A 19,132-nucleotide genomic window follows, 5' to 3' on the forward strand; every position below is an offset into this window, starting at 1 on the left:
GTTTTCATTTCAGTTATTGTATTGTTCATCTCTGTTTGTTTGTTCTTTAATTCTTCTAGGTCTTTGTTAAACATTTCTTGCATCTTCTCAATCTTTGCCTCCATTCTTTTTCCGAGGTCGTGGATCATCTTCACTATCATTATTCTGAATTCTTTTTCTGGAAGGTTGCCTATCTCCACTTCATTCAGTTTTTTTTCTGGGGTTTTATCTTGTTCCTTCATCTGGAACATAGCCCTCTGCCTTTTCATCTTGTCTATCTTTTTGTGAATGTGGTTTTTGTTCCACAGGCTACAGGATTGTAGTTCTTCTTGCTTCTGCTGTCTGCCCTCTGGTGGATGAGGCTATCTAAGAGGCTTGTGCAAGTTTCCTGATGGGAGGGACTGGTGATGGGTAGAGCTGGCCGTTGCTTTGGTAGGCTGAGCTCAGTAAAACTTTAATCCACTTGTCTACTGATGGGTGGGGCTGGGTTCCCTCCCTGTTGGTTGGTTGGCCTGAGGTGACTCAACACTGGAGCCTACCCAGTCTCTTTGGTGGGGCTAATGGCAGACTCTGGGAGGGCTCACACCAAGGGGTACTTCCCAGAACTTCTGCTGTCAGTGTCCTCGTCCTCACGGTGACACTCAGCCACCCCCTGCCTCTGCAGGAGACCCTCTAACACTAGAAGGTAGGTCTGCTTCAGTCTCCTATGGGGTCACTGCTCCTTCCCGTGGGTCCCGATGATCACACTACTCTGTGTGCCCTCCAAGAGTGGAGTCTCTGTTTCCCCCGGTCCTGTCGTTGACCTGCAGTCAAATCCCACTAGCCTTCAAAGTCTGATTCTCTAGGAATTTCTCCTCCCCTTACCAGACCCCCAGATTGGGAAACGTCAGAACTTTCATTCCAGTGGGTGGACTTCTGTGTTATAAGTGTTCTCCAGTTTGAGTCACCCACCCAGCAGTTATGGGATTCGATTTTATTGTGCCCCTCCTCCTGTCTCATTGTGGCTTCTCCTTTGTCTTTGTTTGTGGGGTATCTTTTTGGGTGAGTTCCAGTGTCTTCCTGCTGATGATTGTTCAGCAGTTAGTTTTGATGTCGGTGCTCTCACAGGAGGGAGTGAGAGCACGTCCTTCTACTCTGCCATCTTGAACCTGGTATCTAGGCTGTGGACAACCTTGGGTTCTACTCTTAGCTTTTTTTTTTTTTTGTCAACTAATTCCCTAATGACTTTGGGCAAGTCATATCAGGCCTTCTGGTGTTCTTGTAAGAGGGAGTGAGAGCACGTCCTTCTAGTCTGCCATCTTGAACCAATCTCGGCAATACATTCTTTGACATAAATTATAGCAATATATATTTTTTGGATCTGTCTCCTCAGGCAAAGAAAACAAAAGCAAAAATAAAAAAGTGGGGCCTAATTAAACTTAAAAGCTTTTGCATAGCAAAGGAAAACATCAATAAAATAAAAGAACAACCTACTCAATGGTAACAAATATTTGCAAGTTATATGAGAGATAAAGGGTTAATATCCAAAATATATAAATAGCTCATACAATTCAATATCAAAAAAACAAACAACCTGGACTTCCCTGGTGGCACAGTGGTTAAGAATCCACCTGCCAATGCAGGGGACATGGGTTCGATCCCTGTCCGGGAAGATCCCACATGCCATGGAGCAACTAAGCCCGTGCACAACAACTATTGAGCCTGTGCTCTAGAGTCAATAAGGCACAACTACTGAGCCCACGTGCCTAGAGCCCGTGCTCTGCAACAAGAGAAGCCACTGCAATGAGAAGACCTCATATTGCAACAAGGAGTAGCCCCCGCTCGCTGCAACTAGAGAAAGTCCGTGCCCAGCAATGAAGACCCAACCCAGCCAAAAATAATAAATATATTAATTAATTTTTAAAAAAAGATACTCAAGTGCTTTAAAAAACAAACAAACAACCAATCCAATTAAAAAGTGGTCATAAGACCTGAATAGACAGACATTTTTCCAAAGAAGACAGACAGATGGCCAACAGGCACATAAAAAGATACTCAATACTGCTAATCATCAGAGAAATGCAAATCAAAACCACAATAAGATGTCATCTCATGGTTGTCAGAAAGGCTATCATCAAAAAGATAACAAATAACAAATGTCGGCAAGGATATGGAGAAAAGGGAACCCTTGTACACTGTTGATGGGAATGTAAATTGGTGCAGCCACTATAGAACACAGTATAGAGTCTCCTCATAAACTAAAAATAGAACTACCATATGATCCAGCAATTCCACTCCTGGGTATATATCCAAGAAAACAAAAACACTAATATGAAAAGATATATGTATGTATGTATATATATACATATATATATATAAATATATATATATATGTCACACACAATGGAATATTACTCAGCCATTAAAAAGAACAAAATAATGTCATTTGCCGAGACATGGATGGACCTAGAAATGGTTATACTGAGTGAAGTAAGTCAGACAGAGAAAGACAAATATCATTTGATATCACTTATATGTGGAATCTAAAAAAATAGAAATGAACCTAAATATAAATGAACCTAAATACAAAACTGAAATAGAGTAACAGATGTAGAAAACAAACTTATGGTTACCAAGGGAGCAAGGGTGGGGGGAAAGATAAATTGGGAGATTGGGATTGACATATATACACTACTATATATAAAATAGATAACTAATAAGAACCTACTGTATAGCACAGGGAACTCTACTCAGTACTCTTTAATGACCTATATGGGAAGAGAATCTAAAAGAGTGGATATATTTTTTTAAAAAAGAAAAGATACATACACCTCAATGTTTGTAGCATCATTATTTACAATAGCCAAGATAGAGAAGCAACCTACTTGTCTACCAACAGATGAATGGTTAAAGAAGATGTGGTACATATATACAATGGAATATTACTCATCCATTTAAAAAGAATGAAAATTTGCCATTTGCAACAACATGGATGGACCTGGAAGGTATTATGCTAAATGAAATAAGTCAGGCAGAGAAAGACAAATACTGTATGTTATCACTTATATGTGGAATCTAAAATATAAAACAAATGAATGAATATAATAAAACAGCAAACACTCATAGATATAGAGGTTACCAGCTAGAAGAGGTCAGAGGGAAGGGGTGACATAGAGGTAGGGAACTAGGAGGTACAAATTAGCATGTATAAAATAAATAAGCTACTTTGTGACCACCTAGAGGGGTGAGGTAGGGAGGGTGGGAGGGAGACGCAAGAGGGAGAAATAGAAATGAACCTAAATACAAATGAACCTATTTACAAAACTGAAATAGAGTAACAGATGTAGAAAACAAACTTATGGTTACCAAGGGAGCAAGGGTGGGGGGAAAGATAAATTGGGAGATTGGGATTGACATATATACACTACTATATATAAAATAGATAACTAATAAGAACCTACTGTATAGCACAGGGAACTCTACTCAGTACTCTTTAATGACCTATATGGGAAGAGAATCTAAAAGAGTGGATATATTTTTTTAAAAAAGAAAAGATACATACACCTCAATGTTTGTAGCATCATTATTTACAATAGCCAAGATAGAGAAGCAACCTACTTGTCTACCAACAGATGAATGATTAAAGAAGATGTGGTACATATATACAATGGAATATTACTCATCCATTTAAAAAGAATGAAAATTTGCCATTTGCAACAACATGGATGGACCTGGAAGGTATTATGCTAAATGAAATAAGTCAGGCAGAGAAAGACAAATACTGTATGTTATCACTTATATGTGGAATCTAAAATATAAAACAAATGAATGAATATAATAAAACAGCAAACACTCATAGATATAGAGGTTACCAGCTAGAAGAGGTCAGAGGGAAGGGGTGACATAGAGGTAGGGAACTAGGAGGTACAAATTAGCATGTATAAAATAAATAAGCTACTTTGTGACCACCTAGAGGGGTGAGGTAGGGAGGGTGGGAGGGAGACGCAAGAGGGAGGGTATATGGGGATATATGTATACATACAGCTGATTCACTTTGTTATATAGCAGAAACTAACACAACATTGTAAAGCAGTTATACTCCAATAAAGATGTTAAATAAATAAATAAGCTACCAGGATATATTGTACAGCACAGGGAACATAGCCAATATTTTATAATAACTTTATTATTTTTTTAAAGATTTTTTGATGTGGACCATTTTAAAGTCTTTATTGAATTTGTTACAATATTGCTTCTGTTTTTATGTTTTGGATTTTTGGCTCTGAGGCATGTGGGAGGCATGTGGGATCTTAACTCCCCGATCAAGGATCGAACCTGTACCCCCTGCATTGGAAGGCGAAGTCCCAACCACAAGACTGCCAGGGAAGTTCCCAGAGTACTTTAAATGGAGTACAATCTATAAAAATCACTATTTTACTATGAATCACTATGTTGTACACATGAAACTAATGTAATATTGTAAATCAACTATATTTCAACAAAAAGAAAGAAGGAAAGAAAAAGAAAGAAAAAATAACTGTATTAAAGATGCTGAAAGAATTAAAGGAAGACATGGAGGAAGTCAAGAAAACACATGAAAAAAATGGAAATATCAATAAAGAGATGGAAAACCTAAAAAGAAACCAAAATTCTGGAGCTGAAAAGTATAATAACTGAAATGAAAGACTCACTCTAGGGACTCAAAAGCAGATCTGAGCAGGTGGAAAAAAGAATCAGCAAATTCAAAATAGGATAATGGAAATTATTGAGCCTGAGGAACATAAAGAAAAAGATTGAAGAAAAGTGAACAGAACATAAGGGACCTGTAGGATACCATCAAGCAGACCAGCATACAGATAGTGGAAGTCCCAGAAGAAGAGAGAGCAAAAGGGGTAGAGGGAATGTTTAAAGAAATAAGGGACAAAAACCTTCCATATTTGATAAAAGTCATGAATATAAATATTCAAAACTTCAATGAAACTCAAGCAGGATGAACTCAAAGAAGCACACACTGAGACAAACTGTAATCAAATTGTCAAACACCAAAGGCAAAGAGATTCTTGAAAGCAGCAAGAGAGAAGCAACTTATCACATAAAAGGGATCCTCAATCAGATTACTAGCAGATTTCTCATCAGAAACTTTGGAGCCAGAAGGCAGTGGGCTAATATATTCAATGTTATAAAAGAAAAAACAAAGTCAACCAAGAATCCTATATCTGGCAAAACTGTCCTTCAAAAGTGAGGGAGAAATTAAGACATTACCAGATAAACAAAAGCTGAGGGAATTCATGACCACTGGACCTGTCCTGCAAGAAATGCTCTAGGGAGTTCTGCAGATTGAAATGAAGGAACACTAGGCAGTAACTTGAAGCCATGTGAAGAAATAAAGATCTCAATAAAGGCAAATACATGGGCAATTATAAAAGCTAGTGTTTGTTTTTTGTTTTGGTTTTGTTTTTGCGTTACGCGGGCCTCTCACTGTTGTGGCCTCTCCCGTTGCGGAGCACAGGCTCCAGACGCGCAGGCTCAGCGGCCATGGCTCACGGGCCTAGCCGCTCTGTGGCATGTGGGATCTTCCTGGACTGGGGCACGAACCTGCATCCCCTGCATCAGCAAGTGGACTCTCAACCACTGCGCCACCAGGGAAGCCCAAAGCTAGTGTTTTTGCTACAATGTTTGTAACTCCCCTTTTTTCTGCATTGTTTAAGAGACTAATAACTTACAAATTATTTTATGGTTTGGACGCACAATGTATAAAGATGTAATTTTGTGACATCAACAACTAAAAGCAGTAGGAATGGAGATGCAAAGGAGCAGAGCTGTTTTTTTTTAAAAATTAATTAATGTATTGGCTGTGTTAGGTCTTCCTTGCTGCGTGCAGGCTTTCTCTAGTTGTGGTGAGCAGGGGCTACTCTTCGTTGAAGTGCACAGGCTTCTCATTGCAGTGACTTCTCTTGTTGCAGAGCATGGGCTCTAGGCACGGCTTCAGTAGTTGTGGCACGTGGGCGCAGTAGTTGTGGCTCACAGGCTCCAGAGCAAAGGCTCAGTAGTTGTGGCGCATGGGCGTAGGTGCTGATGAATGATTAAAGAAGATGTGGTACATATATACAATGGAATATTACTCATCCATTTAAAAAGAATGAAAATTTGCCATTTGCAACAACATGGATGGACCTGGAAGGTATTATGCTAAATGAAATAAGTCAGGCAGAGAAAGACAAATACTGTATGTTATCACTTATATGTGGAATCTAAAATATAAAACAAATGAATGAATATAATAAAACAGCAAACACTCATAGATATAGAGGTTACCAGCTAGAAGAGGTCAGAGGGAAGGGGTGACATAGAGGTAGGGAACTAGGAGGTACAAATTAGCATGTATAAAATAAATAAGCTACTTTGTGACCACCTAGAGGGGTGAGGTAGGGAGGGTGGGAGGGAGACGCAAGAGGGAGGGTATATGGGGATATATGTATACATACAGCTGATTCACTTTGTTATATAGCAGAAACTAACACAACATTGTAAAGCAGTTATACTCCAATAAAGATGTTAAATAAATAAATAAGCTACCAGGATATATTGTACAGCACAGGGAACATAGCCAATATTTTATAATAACTTTATTATTTTTTTAAAGATTTTTTGATGTGGACCATTTTAAAGTCTTTATTGAATTTGTTACAATATTGCTTCTGTTTTTATGTTTTGGATTTTTGGCTCTGAGGCATGTGGGAGGCACGTGGGATCTTAACTCCCCGATCAAGGATCGAACCTGTACCCCCTGCATTGGAAGGCGAAGTCCCAACCACAAGACTGCCAGGGAAGTTCCCAGAGTACTTTAAATGGAGTACAATCTATAAAAATCACTATTTTACTATGAATCACTATGTTGTACACATGAAACTAATGTAATATTGTAAATCAACTATATTTCAACAAAAAGAAAGAAGGAAAGAAAAAGAAAGAAAAAATAACTGTATTAAAGATGCTGAAAGAATTAAAGGAAGACATGGAGGAAGTCAAGAAAACACATGAAAAAAATGGAAATATCAATAAAGAGATGGAAAACCTAAAAAGAAACCAAAATTCTGGAGCTGAAAAGTATAATAACTGAAATGAAAGACTCACTCTAGGGACTCAAAAGCAGATCTGAGCAGGTGGAAAAAAGAATCAGCAAATTCAAAATAGGATAATGGAAATTATTGAGCCTGAGGAACATAAAGAAAAAGATTGAAGAAAAGTGAACAGAACATAAGGGACCTGTAGGATACCATCAAGCAGACCAGCATACAGATAGTGGAAGTCCCAGAAGAAGAGAGAGCAAAAGGGGTAGAGGGAATGTTTAAAGAAATAAGGGACAAAAACCTTCCATATTTGATAAAAGTCATGAATATAAATATTCAAAACTTCAATGAAACTCAAGCAGGATGAACTCAAAGAAGCACACACTGAGACACACTGTAATCAAATTGTCAAACACCAAAGGCAAAGAGATTCTTGAAAGCAGCAAGAGAGAAGCAACTTATCACATAAAAGGGATCCTCAATCAGATTACTAGCAGATTTCTCATCAGAAACTTTGGAGCCAGAAGGCAGTGGGCTAATATATTCAATGTTATAAAAGAAAAAACAAAGTCAACCAAGAATCCTATATCTGGCAAAACTGTCCTTCAAAAGTGAGGGAGAAATTAAGACATTACCAGATAAACAAAAGCTGAGGGAATTCATGACCACTGGACCTGTCCTGCAAGAAATGCTCTAGGGAGTTCTGCAGATTGAAATGAAGGAACACTAGGCAGTAACTTGAAGCCATGTGAAGAAATAAAGATCTCAATAAAGGCAAATACATGGGCAATTATAAAAGCTAGTGTTTGTTTTTTGTTTTGGTTTTGTTTTTGCGTTACGCGGGCCTCTCACTGTTGTGGCCTCTCCCGTTGCGGAGCACAGGCTCCAGACGCGCAGGCTCAGCGGCCATGGCTCACGGGCCTAGCCGCTCTGTGGCATGTGGGATCTTCCTGGACTGGGGCACGAACCTGCATCCCCTGCATCAGCAAGTGGACTCTCAACCACTGCGCCACCAGGGAAGCCCAAAGCTAGTGTTTTTGCTACAATGTTTGTAACTCCCCTTTTTTCTGCATTGTTTAAGAGACTAATAACTTACAAATTATTTTATGGTTTGGACGCACAATGTATAAAGATGTAATTTTGTGACATCAACAACTAAAAGCAGTAGGAATGGAGATGCAAAGGAGCAGAGCTGTTTTTTTTAAAAAATTAATTAATGTATTGGCTGTGTTAGGTCTTCCTTGCTGCGTGCAGGCTTTCTCTAGTTGTGGTGAGCAGGGGCTACTCTTCGTTGAAGTGCACAGGCTTCTCATTGCAGTGACTTCTCTTGTTGCAGAGCATGGGCTCTAGGCACGGCTTCAGTAGTTGTGGCACGTGGGCTCAGTAGTTGTGGCTCACAGGCTCCAGAGCACAGGCTCAGTAGTTGTGGCGCATGGGCTTAGTTGCTCTGCGGCACGTGGGATCTTCCCGGACCAGGGCTCAAACCTGTGTCCCTTACATTAGCAGGTGGATTCTTAACCACTGCACCACCAGGGAAGCCCAGGAGCAGAACTTCTATATGTTATTGAAGTTAAGAGGCATAAATCCAAATTTGAGTGTTGGATTTCCCTGGTGGTGCAGTGGTTAAGAATCTGCCTGCCAATGCAGGGGACACGGGTTCGAGCCCTGGTCCGGGAGGATCCCACATGCCACGGAGTAGCTAAGCCCGTGCGCCACAACTACTGAAGCCTGCGTGCCACATCTGCTGAAGCCCGTGTGCCTGGAGCCCGTGCTCCGCAACAAGAGAGGCCACCGCAATGAGAAGCCTGTGCACTGCAACAAAGAGTAGCCCCCGCTCGCCGCAACTAGAGAAAGCCCATGCACAGCAACGAAGACTCAACACAGCCAAAAAATAAAATAAGTAAAATAAATAAATTTTTTTAAAAAATTTGAGTGTTATAACTTTGGAATATTAAATGTAATTCCCATGGTAACTATAAATAAAATGATACAGAATATACACAAAAGAAAATGAGGAAGGAATTTAAACATTTCACTACAAAAAAACACTAAACACAAAAGAAGACAGAAATGCAGAAAATGAGGGACAAAAAAGCCAGAAAGCATATAGAAAACAAATAGCAAATGACACAATAAGTCCTTCATCAGTCAACTTTAAAAAGAAAGGAAATTCTGACATATGCTACAATGTAGATGAAATTTGAGGATGTTACATTAAGGGAAATAAGCCAGCCACAAAAGGACAAATGCTGTATTTCACTTACATGAGGTACTTAAGGAAGTCAAAATCATAAAGACAGAAAATGGAATTGTGGTTGCTAGGGGATGGGATAAGGGGGAAATGGAGGGTTATTGCCAAATGGATATAGAGTTTCAGTTTCACAGATGAAAAAAACTCTGGAGTGGATACGTAGTGATGGATGCATAACAGCACCACTTAATACCACTGAACTGTACATTTAAAAATAGTTAAGATGACAAATTTTATGTGTATTTTACCACAATAAAAAATTGAAAAAAATCCATAATGAGGGCCTAGGGAATGTTAGGAGTAATGCAGTTTCCTTTTGGGGTGTTGAAAATATTCTAAAGTTGATTGGGGTGGTGGTTGCACAATTCTGTGACATATGCTTAAAAACTGAATTACACACTTTAAAGAGGAGAATTATATGGTATGTAAATTATATCTCAAAAAAGCTGTTATAAAATAACAATAGTGATACTACTAATAATAAAGAGTTAATGAGTCCTTAAAATTCTGCCAATTATGTGGTCTTAACTTTCTAGAAAGACATAGACTCTGAAATATACCAGACCATAGGATTCCCTTGTCATTTGGAATCTTTCATTGATCAATAATTGAATAAGCAAACTGAACCTTAAAATATGGACTTCTAAATACAATCTCTATCAGCTCCACCATAACCAAACTTAAAACTTGAGTGCTATAAAGTAAGAGAATGGTTCAGGATTTTAAAAATAGGATAATCAGTCTTTCCTATTTAGAATGTTTCTTAGTTAGATTTTTGATCAAACAAATAAAGCTTCTCTTGCATTATATTAATTTGTAATCATACTTTTAGGGATTTTAAAATGAAGCCATAGCAAAACACATTTTGTTAGTATTGTTCAGAACTACTAATTACTCCTCCCGCCCTTTCCCCTTTTAAATGCATAAGGAAATAGAAACATGCCATCTCATAATAGGGTAAAATATGATGATGTGTTATAAGCAAGTTCTGTGGGCAAAGCTAGTATCCAAAAGTTATTGCTGAGATACTCAAAAATCTTGATTTCCAGAATCTGGGAAGCCGGCCAGTTTCTGGAAAAATCTGTACATTTAAATGGAAAAAATTAGGAAAATAACATAATCTCTTTGGAAATTCAAAATATCAAACAGGTCTTCATGTCAGTGAGGTATCAAAATGAGACAGATGGACCAATGTGATGGAGGATTTTGCACTATCTCCCTGGGTCCTCCATCCTTTTCTCAGCACCATCAAGGACTGGGAAAGGCAGAGGTCAGCCTAGCTCATAGGATTCCTTGCAGGATGTCTACTGTAGTTCAGCCTTTTCTGCTCTGCTTGGACCTGTCCCCCAGGGGATCACTCCTGTAAAGATAAAATATCAGCTCTTCAAATCCAATTCATTTTTCTAGTAGAACTAAAATTGTCGTGACTGTACCTTTCTTGATCAAGCCTTGAAATTGGTTTGGATATTTCATTTATATTGTTCATCTTTATTCTTCTTTTCCTCTAATATCTGATCCATACTGACTCATACTTCAAAATGTCTGTCCACCTTTCTCCATTTCTATCCCTGGGACCTGAGTCTACTCCACTATCATCTCTCACCTGGGACCTCAGCAATAGCTTTCTATTGCTAATTCCACTTTTTGCCCTCTTCATCACATTCTCCACCCAGCAAGCCCATCAGGTCGCATGACTCCCCCACTGAAAATCCTCCAGAGGCTTCCTGTTGCACAACTCCCTATTGGGCCTCTTGCTCTCTCTTCCTTGCTCTGGCCACACTCACCTTATTGCAGCTACTGAAATACACTAAGCTTGTGTATGTCTTTCATTTGCTCTCCCTCTGCCTTGAGAGTTCTTTGAGTGGCATGTCCTTTGTGTCATCCCAGGCCTCAGTTTAATGTTGCCGGCTCAAAGAAGCCTGCAGTCAGAGGTAACACTCCTCCACCTTGGTCACCCACTATCACAACATGTTTGATGTTCTCCATGGTTACCATTCTCTAAAATTACTTTGTTCATTTCTTTGTTTATGTGTTTGTTGATGTTTCTACCTCCATGCAGTGTGAGCTAAGAGCAGGACCTTTCTGTTTTGTTGACAGCTGTTTCTGCAGCACAAAGAACATATTGGCATATGATAGGGATTCAAAAAATCATTTGCTGAATGAATAAATGAAAACAAAATTTGATTCTGTTTTCAAGATGGCATATCTCTCAATTTCACGCAAAACTTAGAGGCCCAGTGACTCAGGCTTGTCACCTTGTTATATTATCCTTGGTTTAGTGGGTTAAAAAAAAAAGCGTTTTATAGACCAAATTTCGTATTTTGGGCCCTAGTTCACAGTCCCAAGCTCCATATAAAATTTCTAATCAACTACCTTCTCTTCAAACTTATTATTTTCAAACCTATAAAACAGTTGAACGAAAAATAAAAGAGTACCCATCTTCACCTAAATTCAACAGTTGTTAACATTTTGCTACGTTTGCAGTCTTTCTCTCTCTCTCTTTACACACAAACACACACACCTCCCTAAACAAATTATTATAGTGATGATTGCCAAATGGTAATTTTCTGTTTCTATTATTTCTTCTATATTTATTAACTGACATCACTCATAACCAATGACTTCTTGACACTAGAGCATATGGAGGCAGGTTTGTATTAACAGTAAAGTAGATTCAGAAGAAAATCTTTTAATGATCATGATGTACTTTTGAGTCAACCCCATTAGTACAGTTTCCAAACAGAGAAAGTACATGGGGCTCAGAGCCCTGAATATCGGAATTTACCACTGTCAGAAAAATGAAATTCCGAAATATTCATTTTTCTTCTTTCAGTATAACACGTGTAAAAGTGCCCCTATATTATTCTGTTGTTATTATCATTGTTCCATCTGATCTACAGACATTTTAAGTTATTTTGTTATTAACACTAAACTCAAAAAGAAAGAAATTGATACGTGTTTGAGATAGGAGAAACATTCTGAAATTGAATGAAAGCTAATTTTAAATGTGTAAAACATTTTCAATTGGCCCCAGAGAATTGAAGAGGAAACCTCACAGTCAACATTTCATTGTTGCCACTAATGCAGTGAGGCACTAATGCATTATTGCCATAATGCAGTCCAGATATTCTCAACAGGAAGATAAACCAAACATAATTTCTTAAGTTTAAAAATATTAAGTAGGATTTTTGCCCCCAGCAGGTTTGACTAAAATCGTTTCTTCACAGGTTAGTATTAGGACTAGTCTGATGGGGGAGGTTGTCTGGAAGAGGAGTCAAGGGGAGCCAATGTGGAAGTTGAAATCCTTCCACAGGTATAGAAATTACCTCTTTTCAGGGTTTTAATATTGGATTTTCTACTAATCAAATGATGGGAACTTGCATTGCTTAACTAGTGAGATACCCTCATATGTGTTCATTTATTCATCCATCAAACATGAATGGGGTATATCATGCTACCTACATGCCAGGTGCTGGGAACCCCCAGGTGAAATACCACAGTTCCTGACATCAAATGTCATCAGTCTCCTCTGGCTCTGTGGAAGTCTCTCCCTAAGAAAGCAGGATTGGGGAGAGGTGAGTGTAGGAAGGAATGGAAAGGAAACAGGAAAAGAATACTAAGGGGTCAACAAAGAGTCTGGGCAAAAATAAAGATTAACAGAAAATGCAGATGGACCTTAGAGGTGAGAAGACTTAAGACTATGAGATGTGAGTAGGGCAGCCACAGACAGATTTTTAGTGTGAGTGTTAGGCAGACACTTGATGGAACAGCTAGGCGAACTGAAATCCAGACCCAATTTCACTTATCAAAATTCATTCTCTGCGGGGTGGGGGAGACTTCACCTGCCCCTAAAAACAGGCACCTTTATTTAATTTGTGGAAAGACTGCATAGGCTGTGTCCCTGGATCCAAATGTGTACCTTTAAAACTAAAAACATTAAGGAGAGTGACAGTTGGCAGTGCTGATACTCTGCACTCAATCAAGGGTCTTCTTTACAATTTTCTTACATGTACAGAATTCAAGAGCATATTTTTCAAGACTTCCAGGTATATATTTTGGGTTTACAATGAGCTATAGCAATAGATTTTTAAACACGGGGCTTAAGATTTACTTCGAGAGTGTACTTTAAGAACATTTGAGATGTAATATGTTAAATAAAACAAAATACTCATATCTCATTTACATTTGTATTATAACATTTTAAGAATACATTTTAAGAATTTTAAGAATAACTTCTTGGGCTTCCCTGGTGGCGCAGTGGTTGAGAATCTGCCTGCTAATGCAGGGGACACGGGTTCGAGCCCTGGTCTGGGAGGATCCCACATGCCGCGGAGCAACTAGGCCCGTGAGCCACAACTACTGAGCCTGTGCGTCTGGAGCCTGTGCTCCACGACAAGCTCCACGACAAAAGGCCGTGTTAGTGAGAGGCCCCCGCACCGCCGGGATGAAGAGTGGCCGCCGCTTGCCACAACTGGAGAAAGCCCTCGCACAGAAACGAAGACCCAACACAGCAAAAATAAATAAATAAGCTAACAAACTCTACCCCCAACATCTTCTTTAAAAAAAAAATAAATAAAATAACTTCTTGTTATTATTACTATTATTGTCTTACTCGAGAAAAACACCAACTTCCAGGGCAAACTGCGGTCATTTATTATTTCGACAGGATTATTTTCATTTACATTGCTTCAAATCTTAAAATTTGTGATTCTACATAAAATAAGAGAAAGTGGCCTAATCTTTTCAAATATAGAGTGCTGATGTGGAGTTTAAAGTCCACTTCACTTTTATCCAGTTTCAATTTGCTCTGAAACACCTGGAAGCATTCCTCATGCTTAAAGAAAGCAGCTTGTATGCTCAGGTTCATAAAAATTGTACTGTGAACTTAAAACACAAAACAAAACTTTGTGTGGGTGTATGTTTTCTTGAACCTGGAATTTGACAGCTTTCCAGCAAGCCAATCTAAGACACATTATTTTTTATTCCTTAAGTGTCAAATTTCATTGTGTTCATTGTACAAAGCACTGTGGAATTAAGCAAAGAAAAGATACTGTTTCTGCCCTCAAATAAGGTTATTTTGGCATTGAAATATTTCTTTTCAGAAAGCTTATAGCAGCACCAGTATGGGTAGAATATGGGCAAAATTGTTTAGCTGTTTTCTATGTTTTAATCTCTATTTGAGGCACCCAATAGCCTCTCCTGATCTCTCAGAGGTCTCATGGCTCAGCTCTGGAAATTCTCTGCATTCCAATTTCTTCTTTTAATACACCTGTATCAAAATCACTCGCTGATAATCTATTTTCTTAAGGACTAGTTGCCAAAATGCCAACTAGCGAATCTGGTAAATTAATCCATGCTAAGGTATGTTCTAATTTTATCCTTTTGAGTAACATATTTACATTTTACTCTCTTTTTTTTTAGAGACTATATCTAAATGCATAGAAATGACTCTAATGGTGGGGATTTCCACATGCATGATTGATCAGTCTTCTTGTGTCCATCAAATACATCATTTGAGGGGCTGCCAGCATTGTTCTCCTGTCCTGAGGAGGGCTGGGAAAAAAGAAATGGGCTAAGTGTTTGCATTGCTTAGAAGGGTTCCTAATAGCATGCTTACCAAAACCTGTGAGAGGCACGTGGTTTCTTCCCCACCTTTGTAGCCCAGCCCAGTTTTCCACAGTTCCTACTGGAAGAAAACTTATTTCTCAAAAAAGGGATGAAAGTGGCACTTGGGGCAGGACAATTCTTTGCTTCATAAAATAGTATTATACATGGCAGGATATTTTAGCATCCCTGGTCTCAACCCACTAAATTCCAAAAGGATATCCCCTGCCACCCCACCTGCCCAGTCACTGTGACAACCAACATGCCTCCTACACATTTCCAAATGTGTGGAACAACCTTGGTGAGAACTTTTAGCCAACCCTTTTTAGAGTCCGTTAGAACCTTCTCTAATGGGAAACACAACATGCTCCAACAGCCACATCCTCCAAGGGGTCGAGTTGCCTTGGACCTCCAGCGACCATATCTCTGTTCAGGAATACAGTGTGTGAATGGGCAAAAGCTGACATGAACTTTCCCTTCAATATCCTCAGACTAATGCCAGTCGACTCTCTTAACATGAGTCAGAAATTCAGAGTAAAAGGATGGGAAATTTTTCTGAAAATCAGATGGCATCTTAGTGAGGAGTCGTTCGGTGCTTTGACATTGATCTTTCTAATATTGTGACAGCATCCTTGGAAGAAACTATTCCCTTGGGGGGAACATAACTTCAGAATTTCATCTAACTACTGTTGGAATCACATTTGGTCTCATTCAAAAGATCATTTTTAAAGAATCAGTAATTAAGGAAAAATAAGAATGGAAGTACCATTGTCTCAAATGCCATGGTAACCCACTAAAATATAGATTTTTTAAAAAAAATTTCTCACTGGACACAGTTTTAGTAAGTCAATTTCTATTACTGTCATTAATTTTTCACAATCTTAGGATTAAATGGGTTAAAGATGTGGGTAAGGATAAGCACTATATAACATCATACCAAATGTGTTTCCAGTTTATGGTGGGTAGATCCAAGTTTCAGAGGCCATAAAGAGTGTCACTGGAGGAGTAAAGTCCTTTTGTTTTCATTTAGATAAGATATATGTGTAGAAGGCTCATGAATGGCAATAGTGCTATTTTATTAAATAATGCTCAAAGAACATGACTAATAAAATCATACGGAAAATAAATTTTAAAACAGTTTATTTAAAAGTAAAATATATAATATCTGTGGTAGCTTTCAGAGGATGGAAAGTAGGGACATGGCTTTTGAGAAAATGGACACGTTCTCACAATATTAATGATTATTTCCGAACTAAGGATTAAGATTGGCTTCCACTTTAAATATTGGACATTTGGGACATAATGCTGCTGATTTGGTGTGATATAGGTGGTTAAATTGTTGGCTATGTGGATAAGAAAGTCAATTATATTTCTTCTCTAATGGTCCAAGTGTTGGTTGGATACCAACATAGGAAAATAAAGTGACTCTACTTCGAGTTCAGGAATGCAGGGGCCATGTTGATATTATTCTATCTCCAGTGCCTGAGCACAGTGCCTAGCCCATAGAAGGCCCTCGAAGGAGTGAATGAGTTAAAAAACGTTCATTCCTTTCTTCTAGTGTGATAGTCATAGCTCTTGGTGATTCTTCGCCTGAACCATATTCAATTCAACAAACTCTGATTGTTAGTAACAAGGCATCATTATGCATTTATTGTGTGCCAGACACAAGATGACCATTATTTCATTTGATTATTAAATCAACCTCATGGCACAAGCATTATTATCAACATTTTCAAATAAAGAAGCTGGATCTTAGAGAGGTTAGTAATTTGTTTGGGATAACATGGCACTGAATTGCAAATCTAGGTCTCTAAGACCTGGGTTTATTTATTGAGTGCCTGGTAGGAGTGAGGCATTGTACCAGGAGATAGAGGCTTCCATAAGACAAGCCTCTGCCCTCTAGTGGAGGAAAGGGCCACAGGTCATTCCATTCACTATTAAATGGGCTATAACAGAGGAAGTAACAAGGCAGCAACTAGTAGAATTTAAGGAGGAGTTAATCCTATGATGATGGGAGGATCACAGGATTTATATGTTGGCTCCCCAGATTCCCAGAGGCAAGCAAGGTATGTAAGATGAGCAAAACCATCATATCTGGGTGTCAAATAATCCTGTCCCCAGGCCCTAATTCTCTTCAGGCAGCTCTGCACAGCAGGCCAGCCAGTGTATATTGAGCAGTGCTGCTGAGCCTATACAAAGCTTACCTCAAATGCCACCACTACAACTCTTGTATGATAGCTGCACTTCACACACTACTCCTACCAACTTGAAAATCTTCTCCCTGTTATTTTCTGAGAGTCACTGTCCGGGGTGCCTCACATGGAGAGACGAATCAAGTCTCTCCTCTCCTACTTGGGTTCCTTATTGCCAATGTCCACTGCAACTGAAGCTTCCTTAAGAAAACTGCTGCCACTACTGCTAAAGACTGTTAAGCATGATGCATGTCAGGGATGCCACTCCTAATTCTGCCTTTACCCAGCAGAGCCATGGAAGGTGGGAGAAAGGCCCCCTCTACAGTCAACGGGTCTCCAAGACCCCCATTGCTAGCACCCAGTGTCTCTCAAAATAGAATTTCTTCCTCTATCACCTTTAAACAAAAACTTGTCTCAACAGAAGGGAGAAGCAGCATTCTCTGTGTGTTCCCTATTCTGTTTATATGCTTCCAAGAAAAATGCTTTCTTTCCCTACCACTGAAATACAAGTAAACGTGAACACACACACTCACACAGGGGACTTGGAGATAGAAATCTAGTCCAAGGCTACACAATCAGCCATTTCCCTTACCAAACCATAGTGTTTAATGTCCATTCAGGTTAACCGTACTTGCTCTTTTTTGTGTAACTAAAAGAAACCATTCTGTTTTTTTTCTTCCTAAAACAAAGAAACAGTTTACATAAAAGATGAATGAATATTTATTTGTAGAAACCAAAAACAAACAAAAAAAGTTCACAAGTTTTAAAGTACATTCTAGCCAAGACACTATTACATCTAGGTGAAGAAATGAAGAGCTGGGAATATTAAATTTGGTGGTTAAAATCATAGAGTAGCAGAACCAGGATTAGAATCTAGGTTTTCTGATTCCTAGTCTAATGCTCTTTCTTCAGGGAGGGAGGTGGAAGGAGGTTAAGAGAGGTGTAGTGCGACACTTTTTCCTCTCTAGGAGAAAGAAAAATGGATTTCTCTGTTTTCTCTTGGTTAGCTTTTGGTCAGTTTTTGGTCATCTGTTTGGTATGTGTCATTTCTGGCTCTTGCATTTTCAACACAGCCTACCCTTGTATACTGAGCTCAGAGGCTCCGTGGTTTTCTGGAATGCTCAACACGGGCCTCCTCCATAGGGAGAGCTGCACTGCCCTCCTTGTTCTAAAAATATGCTGTTTTGTTGAAATGGTTAAACTATTAAGGCTTGTTTTACTATACTTTGAATTGTAGCTAAATTTCTTTCATAGTTTTCCTTTTCGCTTCCTGTGTTCTGGTTTTTTGAACAAACTGACTATGATATGCTCCACATGGCCTAGATGCATTTACTTATGCTTCCTTATAAATCACAGTTTCTCCAGACTGTCATTAATGTTCAAACCTTTTCCCTTAGTATGGTTGCCTAGATATACTGCCAGAGGGCCTGGAACATGATTTCTCCAGCACTAAGTGCGATGTTAATATTCTGCTCAGTCTCCCTCTCCTTGGTACAGGGAATGGCTTCTTTTCCTCATCTTCATCGGGAAGTAGAAACCTATGCATCTGCCAGCTTCATAACCGCTCTTGGCTGCCCTGAGTGTGATGTGGAAAAAAATGTTGAGGGTAGGTTTGTAGCAGCTGTTTTATCACATTCTTGTGAAAATGCCTGCAGGCATGGACTGCTCCACTCAAGGCACAAAAAGTCTTTCTCCAGCCCTGGTAAATCTGCCTTGGCAGATTCCTGTTAGAATGCAGGGTCTCAGACTTTAGCATGCACAAGAAACACCTAGGGGTACAGACTCCTCCTGCACCCCGCCCCCAGAGTCTAGGATTCTGTCCAACTAGGGTAGAGCCCAAGGACCCATCAGTAGCACCCAGGTGATTCTGATGCAGCCTGTCTGCAAAGCATTCTTTGAGAAATACTGATTAGGGTTTTAGAATTAGGCTCATTATTATTTTAAAAATCTTTTTCTTAAAACTGTGGCTGGATGGCCAATCTGAGGAATGTTAGAGGGATTAACGAACAGATAGGGGAGTGGGCTATATTTCTCAAGTCCCTGACTTCTCACCTCTA

General features: G+C 39.1%; 1 long non-coding RNA gene across 5 annotated transcripts in view; it reads right to left on the reverse strand.

The window, feature by feature from the left end:
* The window catches only part of LOC114484373 (uncharacterized), a 210,092-nt gene that overhangs the window by 176,368 nt on the left and 14,592 nt on the right, over positions 1 to 19,132 (reverse strand). The gene's annotated exons all lie outside the window — the stretch shown is intronic.

Source organism: Physeter macrocephalus, chromosome 2, assembly GCF_002837175.3.
Source record: "Physeter macrocephalus isolate SW-GA chromosome 2, ASM283717v5, whole genome shotgun sequence".
In the NCBI taxonomy this organism is placed as follows: Eukaryota; Metazoa; Chordata; class Mammalia; order Artiodactyla; family Physeteridae; genus Physeter; species Physeter macrocephalus.